This window comes from Apis cerana, linkage group LG6 (assembly GCF_029169275.1).
Source record: "Apis cerana isolate GH-2021 linkage group LG6, AcerK_1.0, whole genome shotgun sequence".
NCBI lineage: Eukaryota > Metazoa > Arthropoda > Insecta > Hymenoptera > Apidae > Apis > Apis cerana.
The window spans coordinates 9373851-9387924 of record NC_083857.1 but is presented as its reverse complement, the minus strand read 5'-3'; the positions used below and the strand labels follow the sequence as shown (position 1 = coordinate 9387924).

Sequence of the window (14074 nt, the reverse complement as noted above, 5' to 3'; positions counted from 1 at the left end):
CCCCGTTTATCGAGAGCTTCCTCTTTTACCCCTTTCTCCTCTCCTCTCCTCTTCCCTCTCTTCTTTCCTTTCCTTCTTTTAGTCGATTTCTTCTCGTAACGACGAAGGATCGCGTGGGACGATCCCCTCGATTTCGAAGGAGGATCATCGAAGGAGGGTGGATTTAGACCGAGCGGTGAGGGGAGGGTGAGAAAGTAGAAATGGAGGGGAGGGAGGGGGTTAAGAGGAGAAGGCAACAAAACGCGTGGAACACGGTTTGCCGGGACGCAAAACGAGGAGCAAGATAAGCCGGTGCCTCCATCAGGCTGCTATTTCTCCCGTGACAATAAAAATTATAGGCTATCTGGACTGGAAAACAACAGGTCGAGCGGGCTGCCTCCGGATCGTGGTTTGCATTCATTAAGCCTCGACACGCAAGCAGTGGCGGTTGATCTTCTCCTTCTCCCTCTCTCTCTCTCTTTCTCTCTTCGTATTCTTCGCTCTTCCCCTCGATGCCCACACCACCTCTCTCTCTCTCTCTTTCCCTGTCCGATTTCCTCCTCATCCTCGTCCCTCTCGCTCTTTCTGTCCCTCATCCCCCTCGTCCTCGTTGCCCTCACGGGGCCAGGTACCCCATACGACGCCTCCCCTCCCCTCGCAACATCTTCGTGGCCAGTTGCCTGGCTCGCCTCTCTCGGCTCGCCTCCAGACTCTCTCAACCTGCAGTTCCAGGTTGCATCGAACGCGACCACTACAACCGGCCGTCCATTACCACTTTACATATTACACATTATAAATTACCAGTCTCTTTCTCTCTTTCTCTCTCTTCCTCTTTCTCCCTTCCTCCCTCCCTCCCTTTCTCTGTCCCTGGGATCTCTTCTCCTCCACGGTTCGTCTCACCCCACACGAGCGGCTGCATCGTTCCGTGGGCTGATTTTTCTTTCTTTTTTTCTTTCTTTTAGGGCCGAGGCATCCTTCCTCGCTCGTGGCCTCGCACGAAACACTCGTCAAATGTTTCGAAGGGCACCGGCTCTCGTTATCTCTTCCCCCCTGTCCGCAGGTAGACGAGAGCAGTCGCGGAGAGAGATTGGAAAAGTTGGGTAACTCTTTCTTTTTTTCTTTCTTTTTGTCCATCTTCCATCTTCGATTCGTCTTCCACGGTTTAATTATTCGTGTGTATGCGTGCGTGCGTGTTTTTCAACAAATCGGTTGGAATATATTATAATGGAAATCTATTAAGAAAATAACACCTCGTTATCGAGGATCGGCCACCGGCTGAACTTCTTGGCTGCAACTTCCCGCGCGCGCGATAGATCGATGTTTACAGATTTGTTGGCAACGGAGAGAGAGAGAGAGAGAGAGAGGGGAATGGAGTAACGTGTTGTTACGAACGGCTGAGCTATAATTTAGATAAACTGCAACGGGGACAACACGGTAGTCGCTCGATAAATCGACTTTAATCTTTTGTAGTAATCCTTGTGAACTCGCGAACAGAATCTCCAAGTTGGGACGTGATTAAAAATAGGATTTTTTAAATTCCATGTTGAATAACTGTTATTACCGAATTATGGTGAAAAATGGAAATCGAATATCTCATCCTCGTCTTTGTTTCCAGCCGTTTGAAATCGTGACCGACATCCCGATCGCAGCCCAGAAATTCCGAGGGTCGATTAATTGTCACGGAAGCGGCGGTTCACGATCTTGTTTCGAATGAAAAAAGAAAAAAAACTCGCACGACGACAAAACCTTGAAGCATTTACGAGACGCGCCCATCGGGGGGAGGCTCGATACTTGGATCTCCCTCACGTATTCGGTTAAGGCGGCTAAAAAGCCCAGAAAGAAGCTTGCACACGCTTATCGATATATCTGCGGTTAATAAATGCGAGTAAAAAACGTCGCTCTCTCTCTCTCTCTGTCGAAACCATGTGAACACGCATCGAGGAGATGTTTAAGAGGATCGACAATTATGGTCGACAGGCCATTACCACTTGGCTTATAACGTGTTTTAAATGAATCGTCGTCCGTGCCGCTTTTAACCGCTCGCCACCTAAAAACCTGTACAAAGTTACACACCGGCGAGAGTAACTCGTCATAACTCGTCGCGTGACATCGTGTCGCTGCGTCGAACGTCGAAACGGAGGGGAGACTAAGGGGGCGAAGTGGTGGTGGGTTCGTGAGAAAAGTATCGAGATACGCTCGATCGAGATTTCCCAATTTGCTTCCCCATTAAGTTTCACTCGCTGCATTGTCAGGCTACAATGTAGAATGGGGATTTCTTGGGCCAAATTGCCGCGATTATGCTCGCCGTGGGGCGCCTAACCGCGCATGGACCATCCTCTTCTCCTCTTGCTTTTCACTCGAGGCAACCATGTTTCACTCGAAAACGCGAAGTTAATGTTGCTACGTTATTACGTTGGAATAATATGTACGACGAAGAAATAACAAAGGAGAAGGAAGAAAGCGACATTCCTCTCTCGGCCGAAGAAACGTCCCGCGAAAAATATGCTAATACGTTCCCCGAATCTCGAGCGAGAAACGAAATTTCGATAATTTTGGAATTTGAACAGAGAATAGTTTCGATTCGATTTTCGAGTGCTTAAAAATAAAAGGAAAGGGGAAAAATTAACAAAAGTGGAAAAATTTGTCGAATTATATTAGAAACACGAGTCGATCGAGCTACCATTCCTGCAGATTGGCGAGCAGTATCTAGATAGCAAAATGGCGGAGGAAATCACGCGACGCAAAGCGAATCGGGATTTATTGGGAATAAGGGGAGGCGGTGCAACCACCCGCGATCCGCGGAGGACAGAATGGCCGAGCGACCTGTAACGCAGCCGTATAATTATACATAAAGTATCATTAAGTTGCCATAATTCTTGTGTTATTGCATTATTTAGCGGCGGCCCCCCGCTGGGGGGAGGGACGTGGAATCTTGGCCGGGTACAACCTCGCCGTTTTACATCTTTGTACACCACCGGCGTATATAGCTGGCTATTATAAGTATAATACACATGCCTCGCGTACTTTCCGGCCGTTCCACGCGAAAAAGAGGCATGGCCCGTCCTCCCTGCGCGACCAACGAGCGGTGGAAACAGTGTGTGGTGTGGCGTGATATAGGGGTCGACCCTCGACCACCGGTGAGAATCGGCCGACGAGTAATCTTCTCGTCAAATATTAATAACAAGGGATTAATAATAATAATATTATTATTACTTAACGTCCCTCGAATCTATTATTCCATTTTGGCGCCGTTGGTACGGCAGGTAGCCAGATAGGCAGAGAAATCGTCGTCACTCGTTCGAATCCTCGAGCGTGTTTACGACCGCCTCTGCGACGCAGGTGTCGAGGCCCGCCTCGACTAGATCCCCGGCTGTTGCCCGCGTAGATAGATACACGTTGGCCGGTCTCGCGCCGCTTGAATCCACGGGTTCTCTCGCAATACCCAATGGACGTTTTGCTCGTCCCGTAGACAACCGCGAGCTCGGTTAACTGACTGCGAATTAAAATTCCAGAATATAAGCGATTGCTTACGACGATTAATCGCACCCCTGCTGGTACGCACGGCCAGCGCGCGGCCACGACGAAGGCGCGACGATCCTTTATTTTTCGTATCGACGAAACGATTCTTCGAGCGTTTTCGAGCGGCCCTCGACACACATATATCGGCGCATTTGCGGCGCATCGGGTTTCGATAAATCTTCCCCGTGTCTTTTACAGGAGGCGCACGGTCACGCAGCACGGCTCTCGACCCACTCGATATAACACACGAGAAGCACAAAGATCCATGGGGCCCCGGCTACCCGGTAATTCGTATCGGCGACAACCGTTTAACCGAGGGCGGAGATAGATCACGGACCGATAGACGGCTTTTCGTCCTCGTCGCGTGTTTCCCTCCTCCCGTTCCGCCCCGTCCTCTCCAATCGCACGCTCCGTCGCACGGTCGTCTGGAGTTTCCGAGTGCTCGTTTTAATACGCCCACGTAACGGTATTATACGCCGACGATTGTCGATACGGAGAGATTCCAGGGAGGGGGAGTCGTTACGTTGAACGATAAGGGGACGATAAGTTTCTTGGTTGGGTGGTAGATCACAGAAACGAAAATGGAAGAGCACGTGTTGTATACGCATTTCTATCGCTTTTTCGATTCTAAACGAGGCCGTAATCTCGCGTTACGAGATTCGTAATTTGCTCTAGAAACGAAATTAAACCGGCGGAACGAGGAGAAAAACGAGCGCGATACCGTCGGGAAAGCTGGAATGCGGAGGTTTTAAATAAAACCGCCGCGATACACTTTTAATTCGTCTAAACCATCGAGGCATAAGAGAAGGAAAGGAAAGAAACGAGGAGGAGGAGGAGGAGAAAGAAAAAGAGGGAAGCGCTACGCGGCGATAAAAATGCGCCGCTACACGCGCACGACCGCCACAACGGGAGAAACAAAAAGCGAGGAACGACGCGTCACGCGGCTACGCATGCGCCCGTGCTGCGAGCGTATCTGGGGCGCATGCGTGGACGCTGCCGCGCATGCGCGGCGCCGCGCACCGCAAGAAAAGGAGGAGCCACGGCGTGGTTGCTCGCACAACGGGCGCGCGATTCCCCGCTACAAAAAGTACATTGCATTTATAAGTCATTTATTATGAATTACACGATGGTATATTTAAAATGGGAGGCATGTCTTGTACGTGGATATATGGGATATCGAGATTATAACGCATGCCGCGAAGAGAGAGAGAGAGAGAAACCGGGACTACAACGGGCCTGGGATACGCGCAACCGGGCGTTGTCGTGTAGGTGTTCTCGCGTGCGTACGCACTACCACCGTGGCGAAGGCCGCCTCTCCTCTCTCTTCCTCCCTTCTCGCTCTCCTCTTTCTCTCCCTCTTTCTCCCTGTCTACCTGCGAATCGTCCACGCCACGCATGCACGCGTCTACAAATTGGTAGTGCGTAGCCGCATGCTGGCTCCCGGATAAAACGTGGAAACCATGTTTTTATTTTTCGCCCGACAGAGACCAACGCCAGCGCGCGTTCCACAGGAAATTAATTTTCTTCGTCGATATCTCTTTAATGCCTTTACGGTTGCCTCCGATGCTTTTGCGACTTCCCTCCAACAGGTATTCGCTTTGATTCTTGTGCACCAACGTGAAAATTAGATGTATTAATTGTAACTCTTCGGGAAGGAAGAGGATCGTTCGAACATTCGCAGAATTCTTCGTCGTCGCGAGAATATTTGTCCTCTCGGTTCTTCTTTACATGCATCTCGTAAGTTAATCGCAGAGAAAGAGATCCATCCGTTGCAAACATCGTTCGAGAATTTTACTACTACTCTGTACGGTACCCGTTACTTTCTTCTTCATCGAGAGAAACGTTGGACGACCGTCCAAAGATGACCTTGTATCTGAGTGACATTGCACTCCTTGTCGTCGATCGGAGAGTAAGCAATTTCGAAGAATTGTCGGTGAAAAGCTTTCGTCAGAGATAATTAATCGTGCGTGATGGATCCTGGCCGAGAGAATTGTAAGCGATGCGCTGGTTCGATAGGCTGCCGAGGTATTTATTAACTATTATACTCGACATTGCGCCGTTGTAGTTTCTCCATCTCGAGCTTCGACCACGCATTTTTTCCCCCCCTTCTCTATTCTCTACTCGCTCGCTCGCGCGCGCCGCAATTATTTACCATTCAACCATGTATTACGGCAGTTTAGCCGGAAAGTATCCGACGATAATCATATATTACGCGCGCGAACGTCTTTCTATTTGTCTATTAAATCTCGAGGAACGTCGGCCAGTGAAAGGCATGAGGCCCGTACGTCGAGGAGATAGCAGGACGACTGTGTCACGATGACCGTGCACCGGAACCTTGCGATCCGGCGACACATTTCCGCATCTGAAGTGATTCACCTTTCACCCAACCACGGCTATCCCTCGCGCGGTCCCCGGTTTAAAACCAGCGTCCGATCCTCGCTTGTTGGATCGGAGATTGGTTGAAGAGACGATGGCAATAAGGTTTACACGTTGTCTCCTTTGAAATATCGAGGGGAAATAACGGTGAGGAACGTGCGTTTATGGAACGCACGTAATATTTTCTATATTTTCACTCGGGTTATTATCATTATATTCCTTCCTCTTCCTCCTTCTCTTCTTGGAGAGGTTGGAAAGTTTTAAAAAAAGTCGAATTCTCGATCGTAACGACGTGTGGATCGTGAAGATGTACGGATAATTGGTTTCATTCGTTTCCCTCCCTATCCCTTCCCCCATTGTTTATTCGCGCCCAGATTTATCTCCCCTCGAGACCTCGACGCAATATTACGTCCCGTTTATCGAGGCTTCTTCTACTCGGGCCCGATACTTTTCATATTCACATATATTCGGAGTCGTAAAAATTTTATTTGCGCCGAGGTTTTAGTGCGCGTTCCGTCGGACAACTTGTTTGTCTATCGTAATTAATACCGATACTTCTTCTTTTTCTTTTCTTTTCCATTTTTTTTTATAATATACGCGGAATCGAAGCGAATTCGAGAGGACGATCGATCGGTTCGATGATACAACAAAGCGTCCCTCGATAGATCATTCCAATCGTTGTACCAATTTTTTCGTATCCTACCCTGTTTTAAACATAAAGAGAAGAGAATCCACCCCTATGCAACTCTCTATCCGATTTTCCATTCCGGTTTCATCGTGTCGCCTCCAATTCCTGCCGACGATCACACGACGAGAAAGCCGTGCGTATCGATAGTTCTTAAAGCAAACATCAATTCGAAGCTATTTAAATTCCACGGCGACCGAGGGCCGGCGCGCCGCCATTAATCTCCGGAAGAGAGCCGGGCCCGTGTTCGCGCGTTTCACGCATCCAGCCATTTAATACTCGGTCTAAAAGCTAACCCGCCTCGATCCGGACCCGCTTCTCCATGGAACAACGATCGAAACGAGATTATACTAGACATATATACGCGATTGATACGCGCAAGTTGACGTTGCCTTCGCTCCTTTCCGTATTACAAAGGCGCATTTTTACATCGATCGTATTTCCGTAAAATCCATCGCGTTGAATTTCTTTTTCGATTTTTGTCGCAACGGAGCTGTTAAGACGCTGTCTCTCGTAGGAATATAAACAATTATTGGACGAACAACGAGGCAAATTGGTAAAGGAGAGAGGATACGAAGGGAGATAGATAGATGGACGGGCGTGTTGTGCATCGTGGCAAGGGGTAAACGGCCTCCCAACAACCTAGACGCGTCGTGACCTATAGGAGGGAGAGAAAGAGAGGGAAGCGTGGTAAGCGTGGTGAGAGGCTGGCCAAGAGGGACAGGGACGGATAACGGATAACGTGGTCTGGGCAAGAAAGAGAGAAGGGATAGAGAGTTTAGAGAACAGGTGCGCGACCATTGACCGCCGCCTTTGGTTGCCCACTGAATTATCATATATACGCTCGCTGCGTCGGCGATCGATCGATTTAATCGCGCCGATTACCGGCCAACCACGCACCGCGCGGGGTTAGGTCAATTAAGATGACTTACCGGATAATGATACGTTCGGGGGTGAACTCTCGGGATGGAGAAAGCTCGAAGGAAGTGGAAGCGTGCTGGGAACGACGAGAGCTCGAGAAACCGGATAGTTTAAAATCTTCTATTCGTTTTTTCACTTATCGATCAAACCAAGAGTGGAATCAAAAATGTCTTTACTTCTGGTTTTATATTTTCCTATACTTGCAAAAGTATATTTTATAATGCGTGTAAATTGAAAAATATCGGGTAGAGTATTTCTTTTTTTCCCTTTTTCTATCGAAACGATTTTATTTACGGGTGTACAATATTAAAGCATCGCGGTTCGTATTAATACATCATATTTCCATTAAAATTATCGAAATCTAAATCTGAAGCGATACTCGTGATGGTTACTATACGGATACTTACACACATGTGCTCGTGCACGTACGAAAGTGCACGTGACGCTCTCATGCGAGCATGGCAGGATCGTAAATTATCGTGAATTTTATTAATTATCGCGTGCATTATCATTGTGGATCGGCGCGTAAATCATCTCCAGCCGTGACTTATTGGCGCGCGGCCGAGTCGCGGCGCACTTTGAGAAACGGGACTCTTATATATAAATTAAATAATTCAATAGTAAGCTGATAGATGCCCGCGGCGATCGAGAAGGTCCCTTATCGCGTTCCTGATTTGCCAGTTTGCGTTTCGTACCAACGACTTACGATCGCCGTGCTGTTGCAAATCGTTTTGGCTCGAGTTTGACGATCGTGACACGTCGATACCATTTCTGTTTGCGTGAGCGGTCAACAACCGATTGAAGTAACGCTGGAAATATATATCGCCGCGTGTAGATCGTCAAAATTAATTAATCGAGAAGTTTTGTACATGATCGGTAACGCGAAAGAGAGAGAGTCGATTTATCGTGATTTACCTATTTATTTATTTTCATAGACGTTACTTCACTTCCACCCCCTCTTAGTTTTCCTAATTAAGAAATTCGAATATCTGAATATCCATAAATCAGTTGTAATCAACGGTGTTTTATATATATATATATAAGTCTTGTCTCTAAAAATTGAAATTTAATTCATGTATCAACCACTCGGAATCTAGATATATAATTAACAATTACGAGGTAGCGTGTACCTCGAATCCTACTGTACAAGTCTGAGAATACACATTTTCTCTACGAATTAATAAACTTAAATGTTGTATGAAGTGCGTGATAATGTTATAAAAGAGGAAGTAAATTGTGATATATGAAGGAAGTGGCTTTAAGGAGTTAATTAATGTTCAACTTTATATACTGGATAACGAAGTAATGAAGTTTTTAAGAAAAAAGAATTAACGGATGATATTAAAATAAATAAAAATATTAATTATATATTTTATTATATATTTCGATAAGCAAATATCCTTAAAGAAAAGAATGATCAATTGGATCGTCGTAATTAATTGCTACCAATTATTTATATTTGATTAAATCTATATTAATTTTTATAGAGATGGAATTTTATTACACACACACATATATATATATATTTAAGTCTCATCATTCAGGTTAGAAAAATTGAATGATATTTACAAATTCACACTACCAATAAATTGAATTTCGTTACTGGTTCGCCATTCTGGAACCATCTTGATAGCTCACCATAATATTTATATTTGTAACCCATCAAATTTAATTAGCCAATTATAAAACTACCTCTAAATTAATCACCAGGAATACATTTTTCCGTTTCGCATAGTGTTCATGTTTTTCACCCATTTAACATATTTTTGCAATCTCGGCATTCTCTCCTCGGTACGTGCATTCCGTTGCATGCGCGTTTTCCCTTTTGTTTATTTAGATCCAACCCGTATAATAATTACACCCAACATACATATATATATAAATAACATTTACGTACAAATTTTTCCACTCCAACTTCTCCCTTCCTGTACTTGTTACAATCATTAACCGTACATTCCCCTAAATCGCGATCAATTGAATCCGATGGGGCGAGAAAATGGTCTGAAAAAGGGAAAAAGAAAAAGTTTCGAGCAACGCACACGTGCTTAATCCGCGGTATATTATCGCACCCGTGTCGGAATCTCGCTCGCATCCGGAATCGGGGGGGGATCCGTCCTTTAGGGGTGAGAACCGCGCGTGGAATTTTTCGAGGAGCGCTCGTTAAAGCGGATCGAAGACACGACGTCCGCGACTAATGACGTGGCCATGTAAGCCGCGGATCGGACGCCGTCAGCCACGTCTCTACGCGTAGGTACTACACTTATACGCGCCGCGGCCGGAACAATGCGTGTCGAGAGAGAGAGAGAGAGGAGCCGCTGTGTGCGGCTGTGTGCACGCGCCGCGCGAACACAGTCGGTGTGAATCCACACTGGGGCCGGTTGGCGCGGTGCCAACGTGCGTGGGCTGACAGGTTGACAAGCTGACAGCGAGCCGGACCCCGACCACCCGACACCTCACTGTCAGTCGGGCCTCCAGTCTCCCGTAACTCTCTCTCTCTTTCTCTCTCGCCTCTTCTCCTCCCTTCCTGCCATCCTTTTCGGTGTCACGCTCCTTCCGTGATCCTTCACAGGCTGCAGTCGTTCGTTCCGCTGACGAAAGTTGTTCGGAGGAGAAGAAACGGAGGGATGCTGGTGTTACGGTTATGGCGCGAAAAAATAATAGGTGCTCGTGTAGGTAACTGGTTTGCAAAGCGAACTGGATTATTTTTATATATTTTTATTTAACTTTCGCTTGATACGAGTAACGGTCCTTTTTTCTTTTCTTTTTCTAGAGGATTCTTGGATTTCGAGATTTGAAGGAAAGAGGGATCCGAGAAATGGCAGGATAGGATGCTGTGCACACGATCGGCTCGAGCAAAGTGGGAGGAGGAAGAGGAGGGGGAGGAGCAAGAAGCGAAAAGCTAACCTAAACCGAGCGCCTGGCTACGACACAAGAACCGCGGTATGGTAAATTCCAATGGAACCCGTCTCGCCGTGATTTTCCCCCGTAGCCAGGAAGTACAAATCCCGAACAACCATTCGTCGTTCCGATGAAATTTATCACTGAACACAGGGGACGTGTCTTACCCCGGTCGGAGTCACTTGCACGCACGACACCAACAAATAGGTACTTAGGCCCGATGGGATGTTCGCCCGTTGGAACAAGCGTGGATTCTACCGGTTTTTAATAATTGTACCCGGTCCTTCTCGAAGGCAGGGGGAGGGGGAGGGGGGATATACACCCGGTTCCCTTATCTGCCGCGAGAAACACACTGGCGAAAGGCTGAGAAACTGGCGAGATTGGCTGGATAATTCTCGCATATCTTCGCGTTGACGCAATAATGGCGCCCGCCGGAAACACGTGGCCGACAGAGGCGCCGCCGCGCGTGCATTAGCGTCGATACCACGACGAATTCCATTCGCCTCTTAATACGCGCCGATACACAACAGCGGCCGAGCGACCATTAAAAACGAACGCCTCGAATTATTACGAATTCCACGCGACGCGTTTCGCGCGCTCACTCGTCGTAAATACTTGGGTTTTACAGCGTGGACGACGCGTCGCCCCGATCGAGCGTTGATCATAAAACCGCGATCCTTTAATAAAACGAACGGTCGAAAGACGCTTTTAACCGGTCGACCGTGTATCCTGGGTGTCGCGCCCTCGGTGACGAGAGCTGTCGGCTGATTTGTACACGGTGGGTAATTGAAGCCGTTTCTTTTCTTCTTCTTTCTCTTCTTTCTCTTTATCTTCTTCTTCTTCTTCTTCTTCTTCTTCTTCTTCTTCTTCTTCCAAGTTTCGCGGCAAATTAACCAATGTTTCGAAGCATCTCGCCTGGTCGTAAACGATGGTCGAGGTTTGGTTACTTTGTTGGTTTAATCTTTGTTTGTATCTTGAATGTTTTATGGGAAAATAGTAGTAAAGTCGTGGATGAGATAACGAGTCGCGATGCCCGTGGCTCGCGGAGCGGGTTTAAGATACTAATTGATTTTGAGCGAAGAGTTACTTGTCGTAACGCGATATGCTCGCGACTCACTTAGAGGAAACGCGTTTTTTCATTGGTAATCGTAGGTTTCCGTGGAAGGATAATATCGCCAAGTTCTCTGAAATTTCGCCAACAGTATTAAAGTTTGGTTTCTTTTTCTTTCTTTTTTTCCATTTTCATTCGAGCTCAATTTACGATCCAATAACGCCATTAATTCTTATGTTGATATATATTATTTATATTCGAATGCTCATTTATTTGTACACGTTTAAAAAAATTACTAGACGTGTTGCGTGTTAATCCATCTGCCTGGATGTTTAATTTGTTAAAGCTAACGATATCGGTCAGGAATCGGACATCTTTGTGCTTAGGCTAGTTCGCTTATTGCTATTCTTCCTTTCTTTTTTTTCCTTTTGTCTCTTTGATGAAATGACGTTGACACGCGAGATGTAACATTTCGACATTATCCTCCTATTGTGAGTAATTTGAGATGCAAAGAACTGAGTAACAGTGACAAATTGCTTTGTTGAGCAATTGACGATACAAATGATTGCCAATAGTCCATTCCATGACTTTCCGCTATTAATTCAATCGTTTGGGCGGCATCCGCGAAAAGAAAGAATAAAAAGAAGAAAAAAGAGAAAGAAAAAACGTAATTTCAAATTTTTCGGAAGACCGTCCGAGAAAAAAATGATTGCACGACTCGGATCTCTCCGTCGATTTACTTACTCCGCCACAGCTTTTTCCCGGAAATAATTGTCGAAAGAATTCGATCGTTGAACGTTAGCTTCGGGCTACACTCGAGATTATGAGAATTTGCGTTGCGAAACGTATCCACCACACCGGATTTGTTTGTTATACCAGTCGCAGAATGATTAAATTAGAAAAATTCGTTTAAGCTGTCTCTCTATCTTTATAAAAGAAAAATATATTAGCTGTCGTTCAGTTTCAAAATCATAATTCCGTATTTATCGAATCGTACATCCTTTTTCCAACGTCGTATCGTAATAATTCAAAAAGAAAAAAAAAGCAAACGCGTGTATCTATAATAATTTTCGATAAGATATGCGGAAAGATTCGTTCAAACGCCGTTGCTTTCCCTGCTATACTGTTACTTACGCAATCCCAACCTATAATGTACAACATATTTCTCTTTATATTGAAAATTATCTCTCTTCTTTCCCACAAGATTCCCGTTTCTCCCTGTTCGTTGTAATATAAACAAGAAACGAAACGTTTCTTATTGCGTGTTTTCTTAAGAAAGCATCGATTAGAAACCACCAATATCCGATATCCAAAAAGAGGAAGAAAAAGAGGAATCAATTCAGCCAAGCCTCGTTCCTCTTCTCGATCGTTAAGACACGTGTTAATTTGCAAGCGCGCAATTCATCGTGGCCACGAAAGAATCGTGGATTGTTGCGCAAGTCGAACGTTCGTCACGAGCACGCGAGACACACAGCCTATATAGTACGTAAAGCGAACGAGCTCCCCTCGGTTCGCATGGCCTGATACATCTAAACGATCGAATATATATATATATATATTCTCTGTCAACATCGATTCACGACTAGGTTTCGAATTCCTCTCGAATCGGAAGAAATTCCAACTTGAATCTCGACGATTCGAGATACACACTCGTTAATGATTCGCGCATAATTAAAACTAGCTCCGTTTGCTTTGATCCCCCCCAAAAAACGGAGGAAATATGGGAAATAATTTTTGGATCCGATGGAGACACGTTATCAGTGACAAAGAAAAAGAAAGAAAAATCCTCCAAAACCGAGGAAGAAGGAGATCGGCTTCCAATCTACCGTAAATTTTTCCCGACATAATAGCGGCGACAGTTGCGTACACGAAGATTTACGGTGGCTCGAGAGGTAAGATCGGTTCGGCCGGGTTACGGATCCCCCTTTCGTATCTTACGTATACCAAATTGGGAGCAATCGTACGTCTCATTAAGTATCGAAGCGGGGCCCCGCCGGGGCAGAGACAATTACCGGTTGAGCGACAGCGGGGCCGAGATAATCGGGCGGATAGAAGGCGAAACGTGGACGTATATTTCACGTGGGTTCCTTCGATCCGCTCGTTTCCGATCCGCCGGTGTCTTACAATTCACGACAACGTCACTGGCCCAGATAGCATCGGGGCCAGCTCGCAACAATGCGCGCCGGTCCATACGTCCGCGTTTCTGCCGACATTTTCTCCAACAGCCACCTCCTTGTAATCGGCTTGTATCGAAAATTCTGGAAATGTTGAGAAAAATATATATATATATCTAAATTCGCGGATCTCGGGGGTGATTCTTCGTCCCCAAATGTTTTAAAATATAAGAATGCTTATTAATTTCATTTTTAAGTAGACACAACAAGTAACGTATATTTTTTTCAATTATAAAAACTACAGGATTACAGGATTAATTACAAAATTCGTACGTATATCAATATAGACACATATTTATATTCGTAAAATTTGCGCTCTTTAATTTTCGTTGTAATGTACTACATAACGGCCGCTTACTCGCGAAACGTATCGACGAATAATATTATAATTGAACCATTATTACGTACGATCCGAATCGATTGCGGATGGCGTGGCCGCCATTGATCTTCGTTAACGCAATGTCCGGTCAA

At 45.8% G+C, this 14074-nt stretch overlaps 1 long non-coding RNA gene across 3 annotated transcripts in view; it reads left to right on the top strand.

Moving 5' to 3' along the window:
* The window catches only part of LOC107993812 (uncharacterized), a 112927-nt gene that overhangs the window by 76980 nt on the left and 21873 nt on the right, over nucleotides 1-14074 (top strand). For all 3 annotated transcript variants that reach the window (XR_009830180.1, XR_009830182.1, XR_009830181.1), the window contains exons 2-3: nucleotides 942-1079; nucleotides 10251-10420. This is a non-coding gene — a long non-coding RNA (uncharacterized LOC107993812). The remainder of the gene's footprint in view (nucleotides 1-941; nucleotides 1080-10250; nucleotides 10421-14074) is intronic.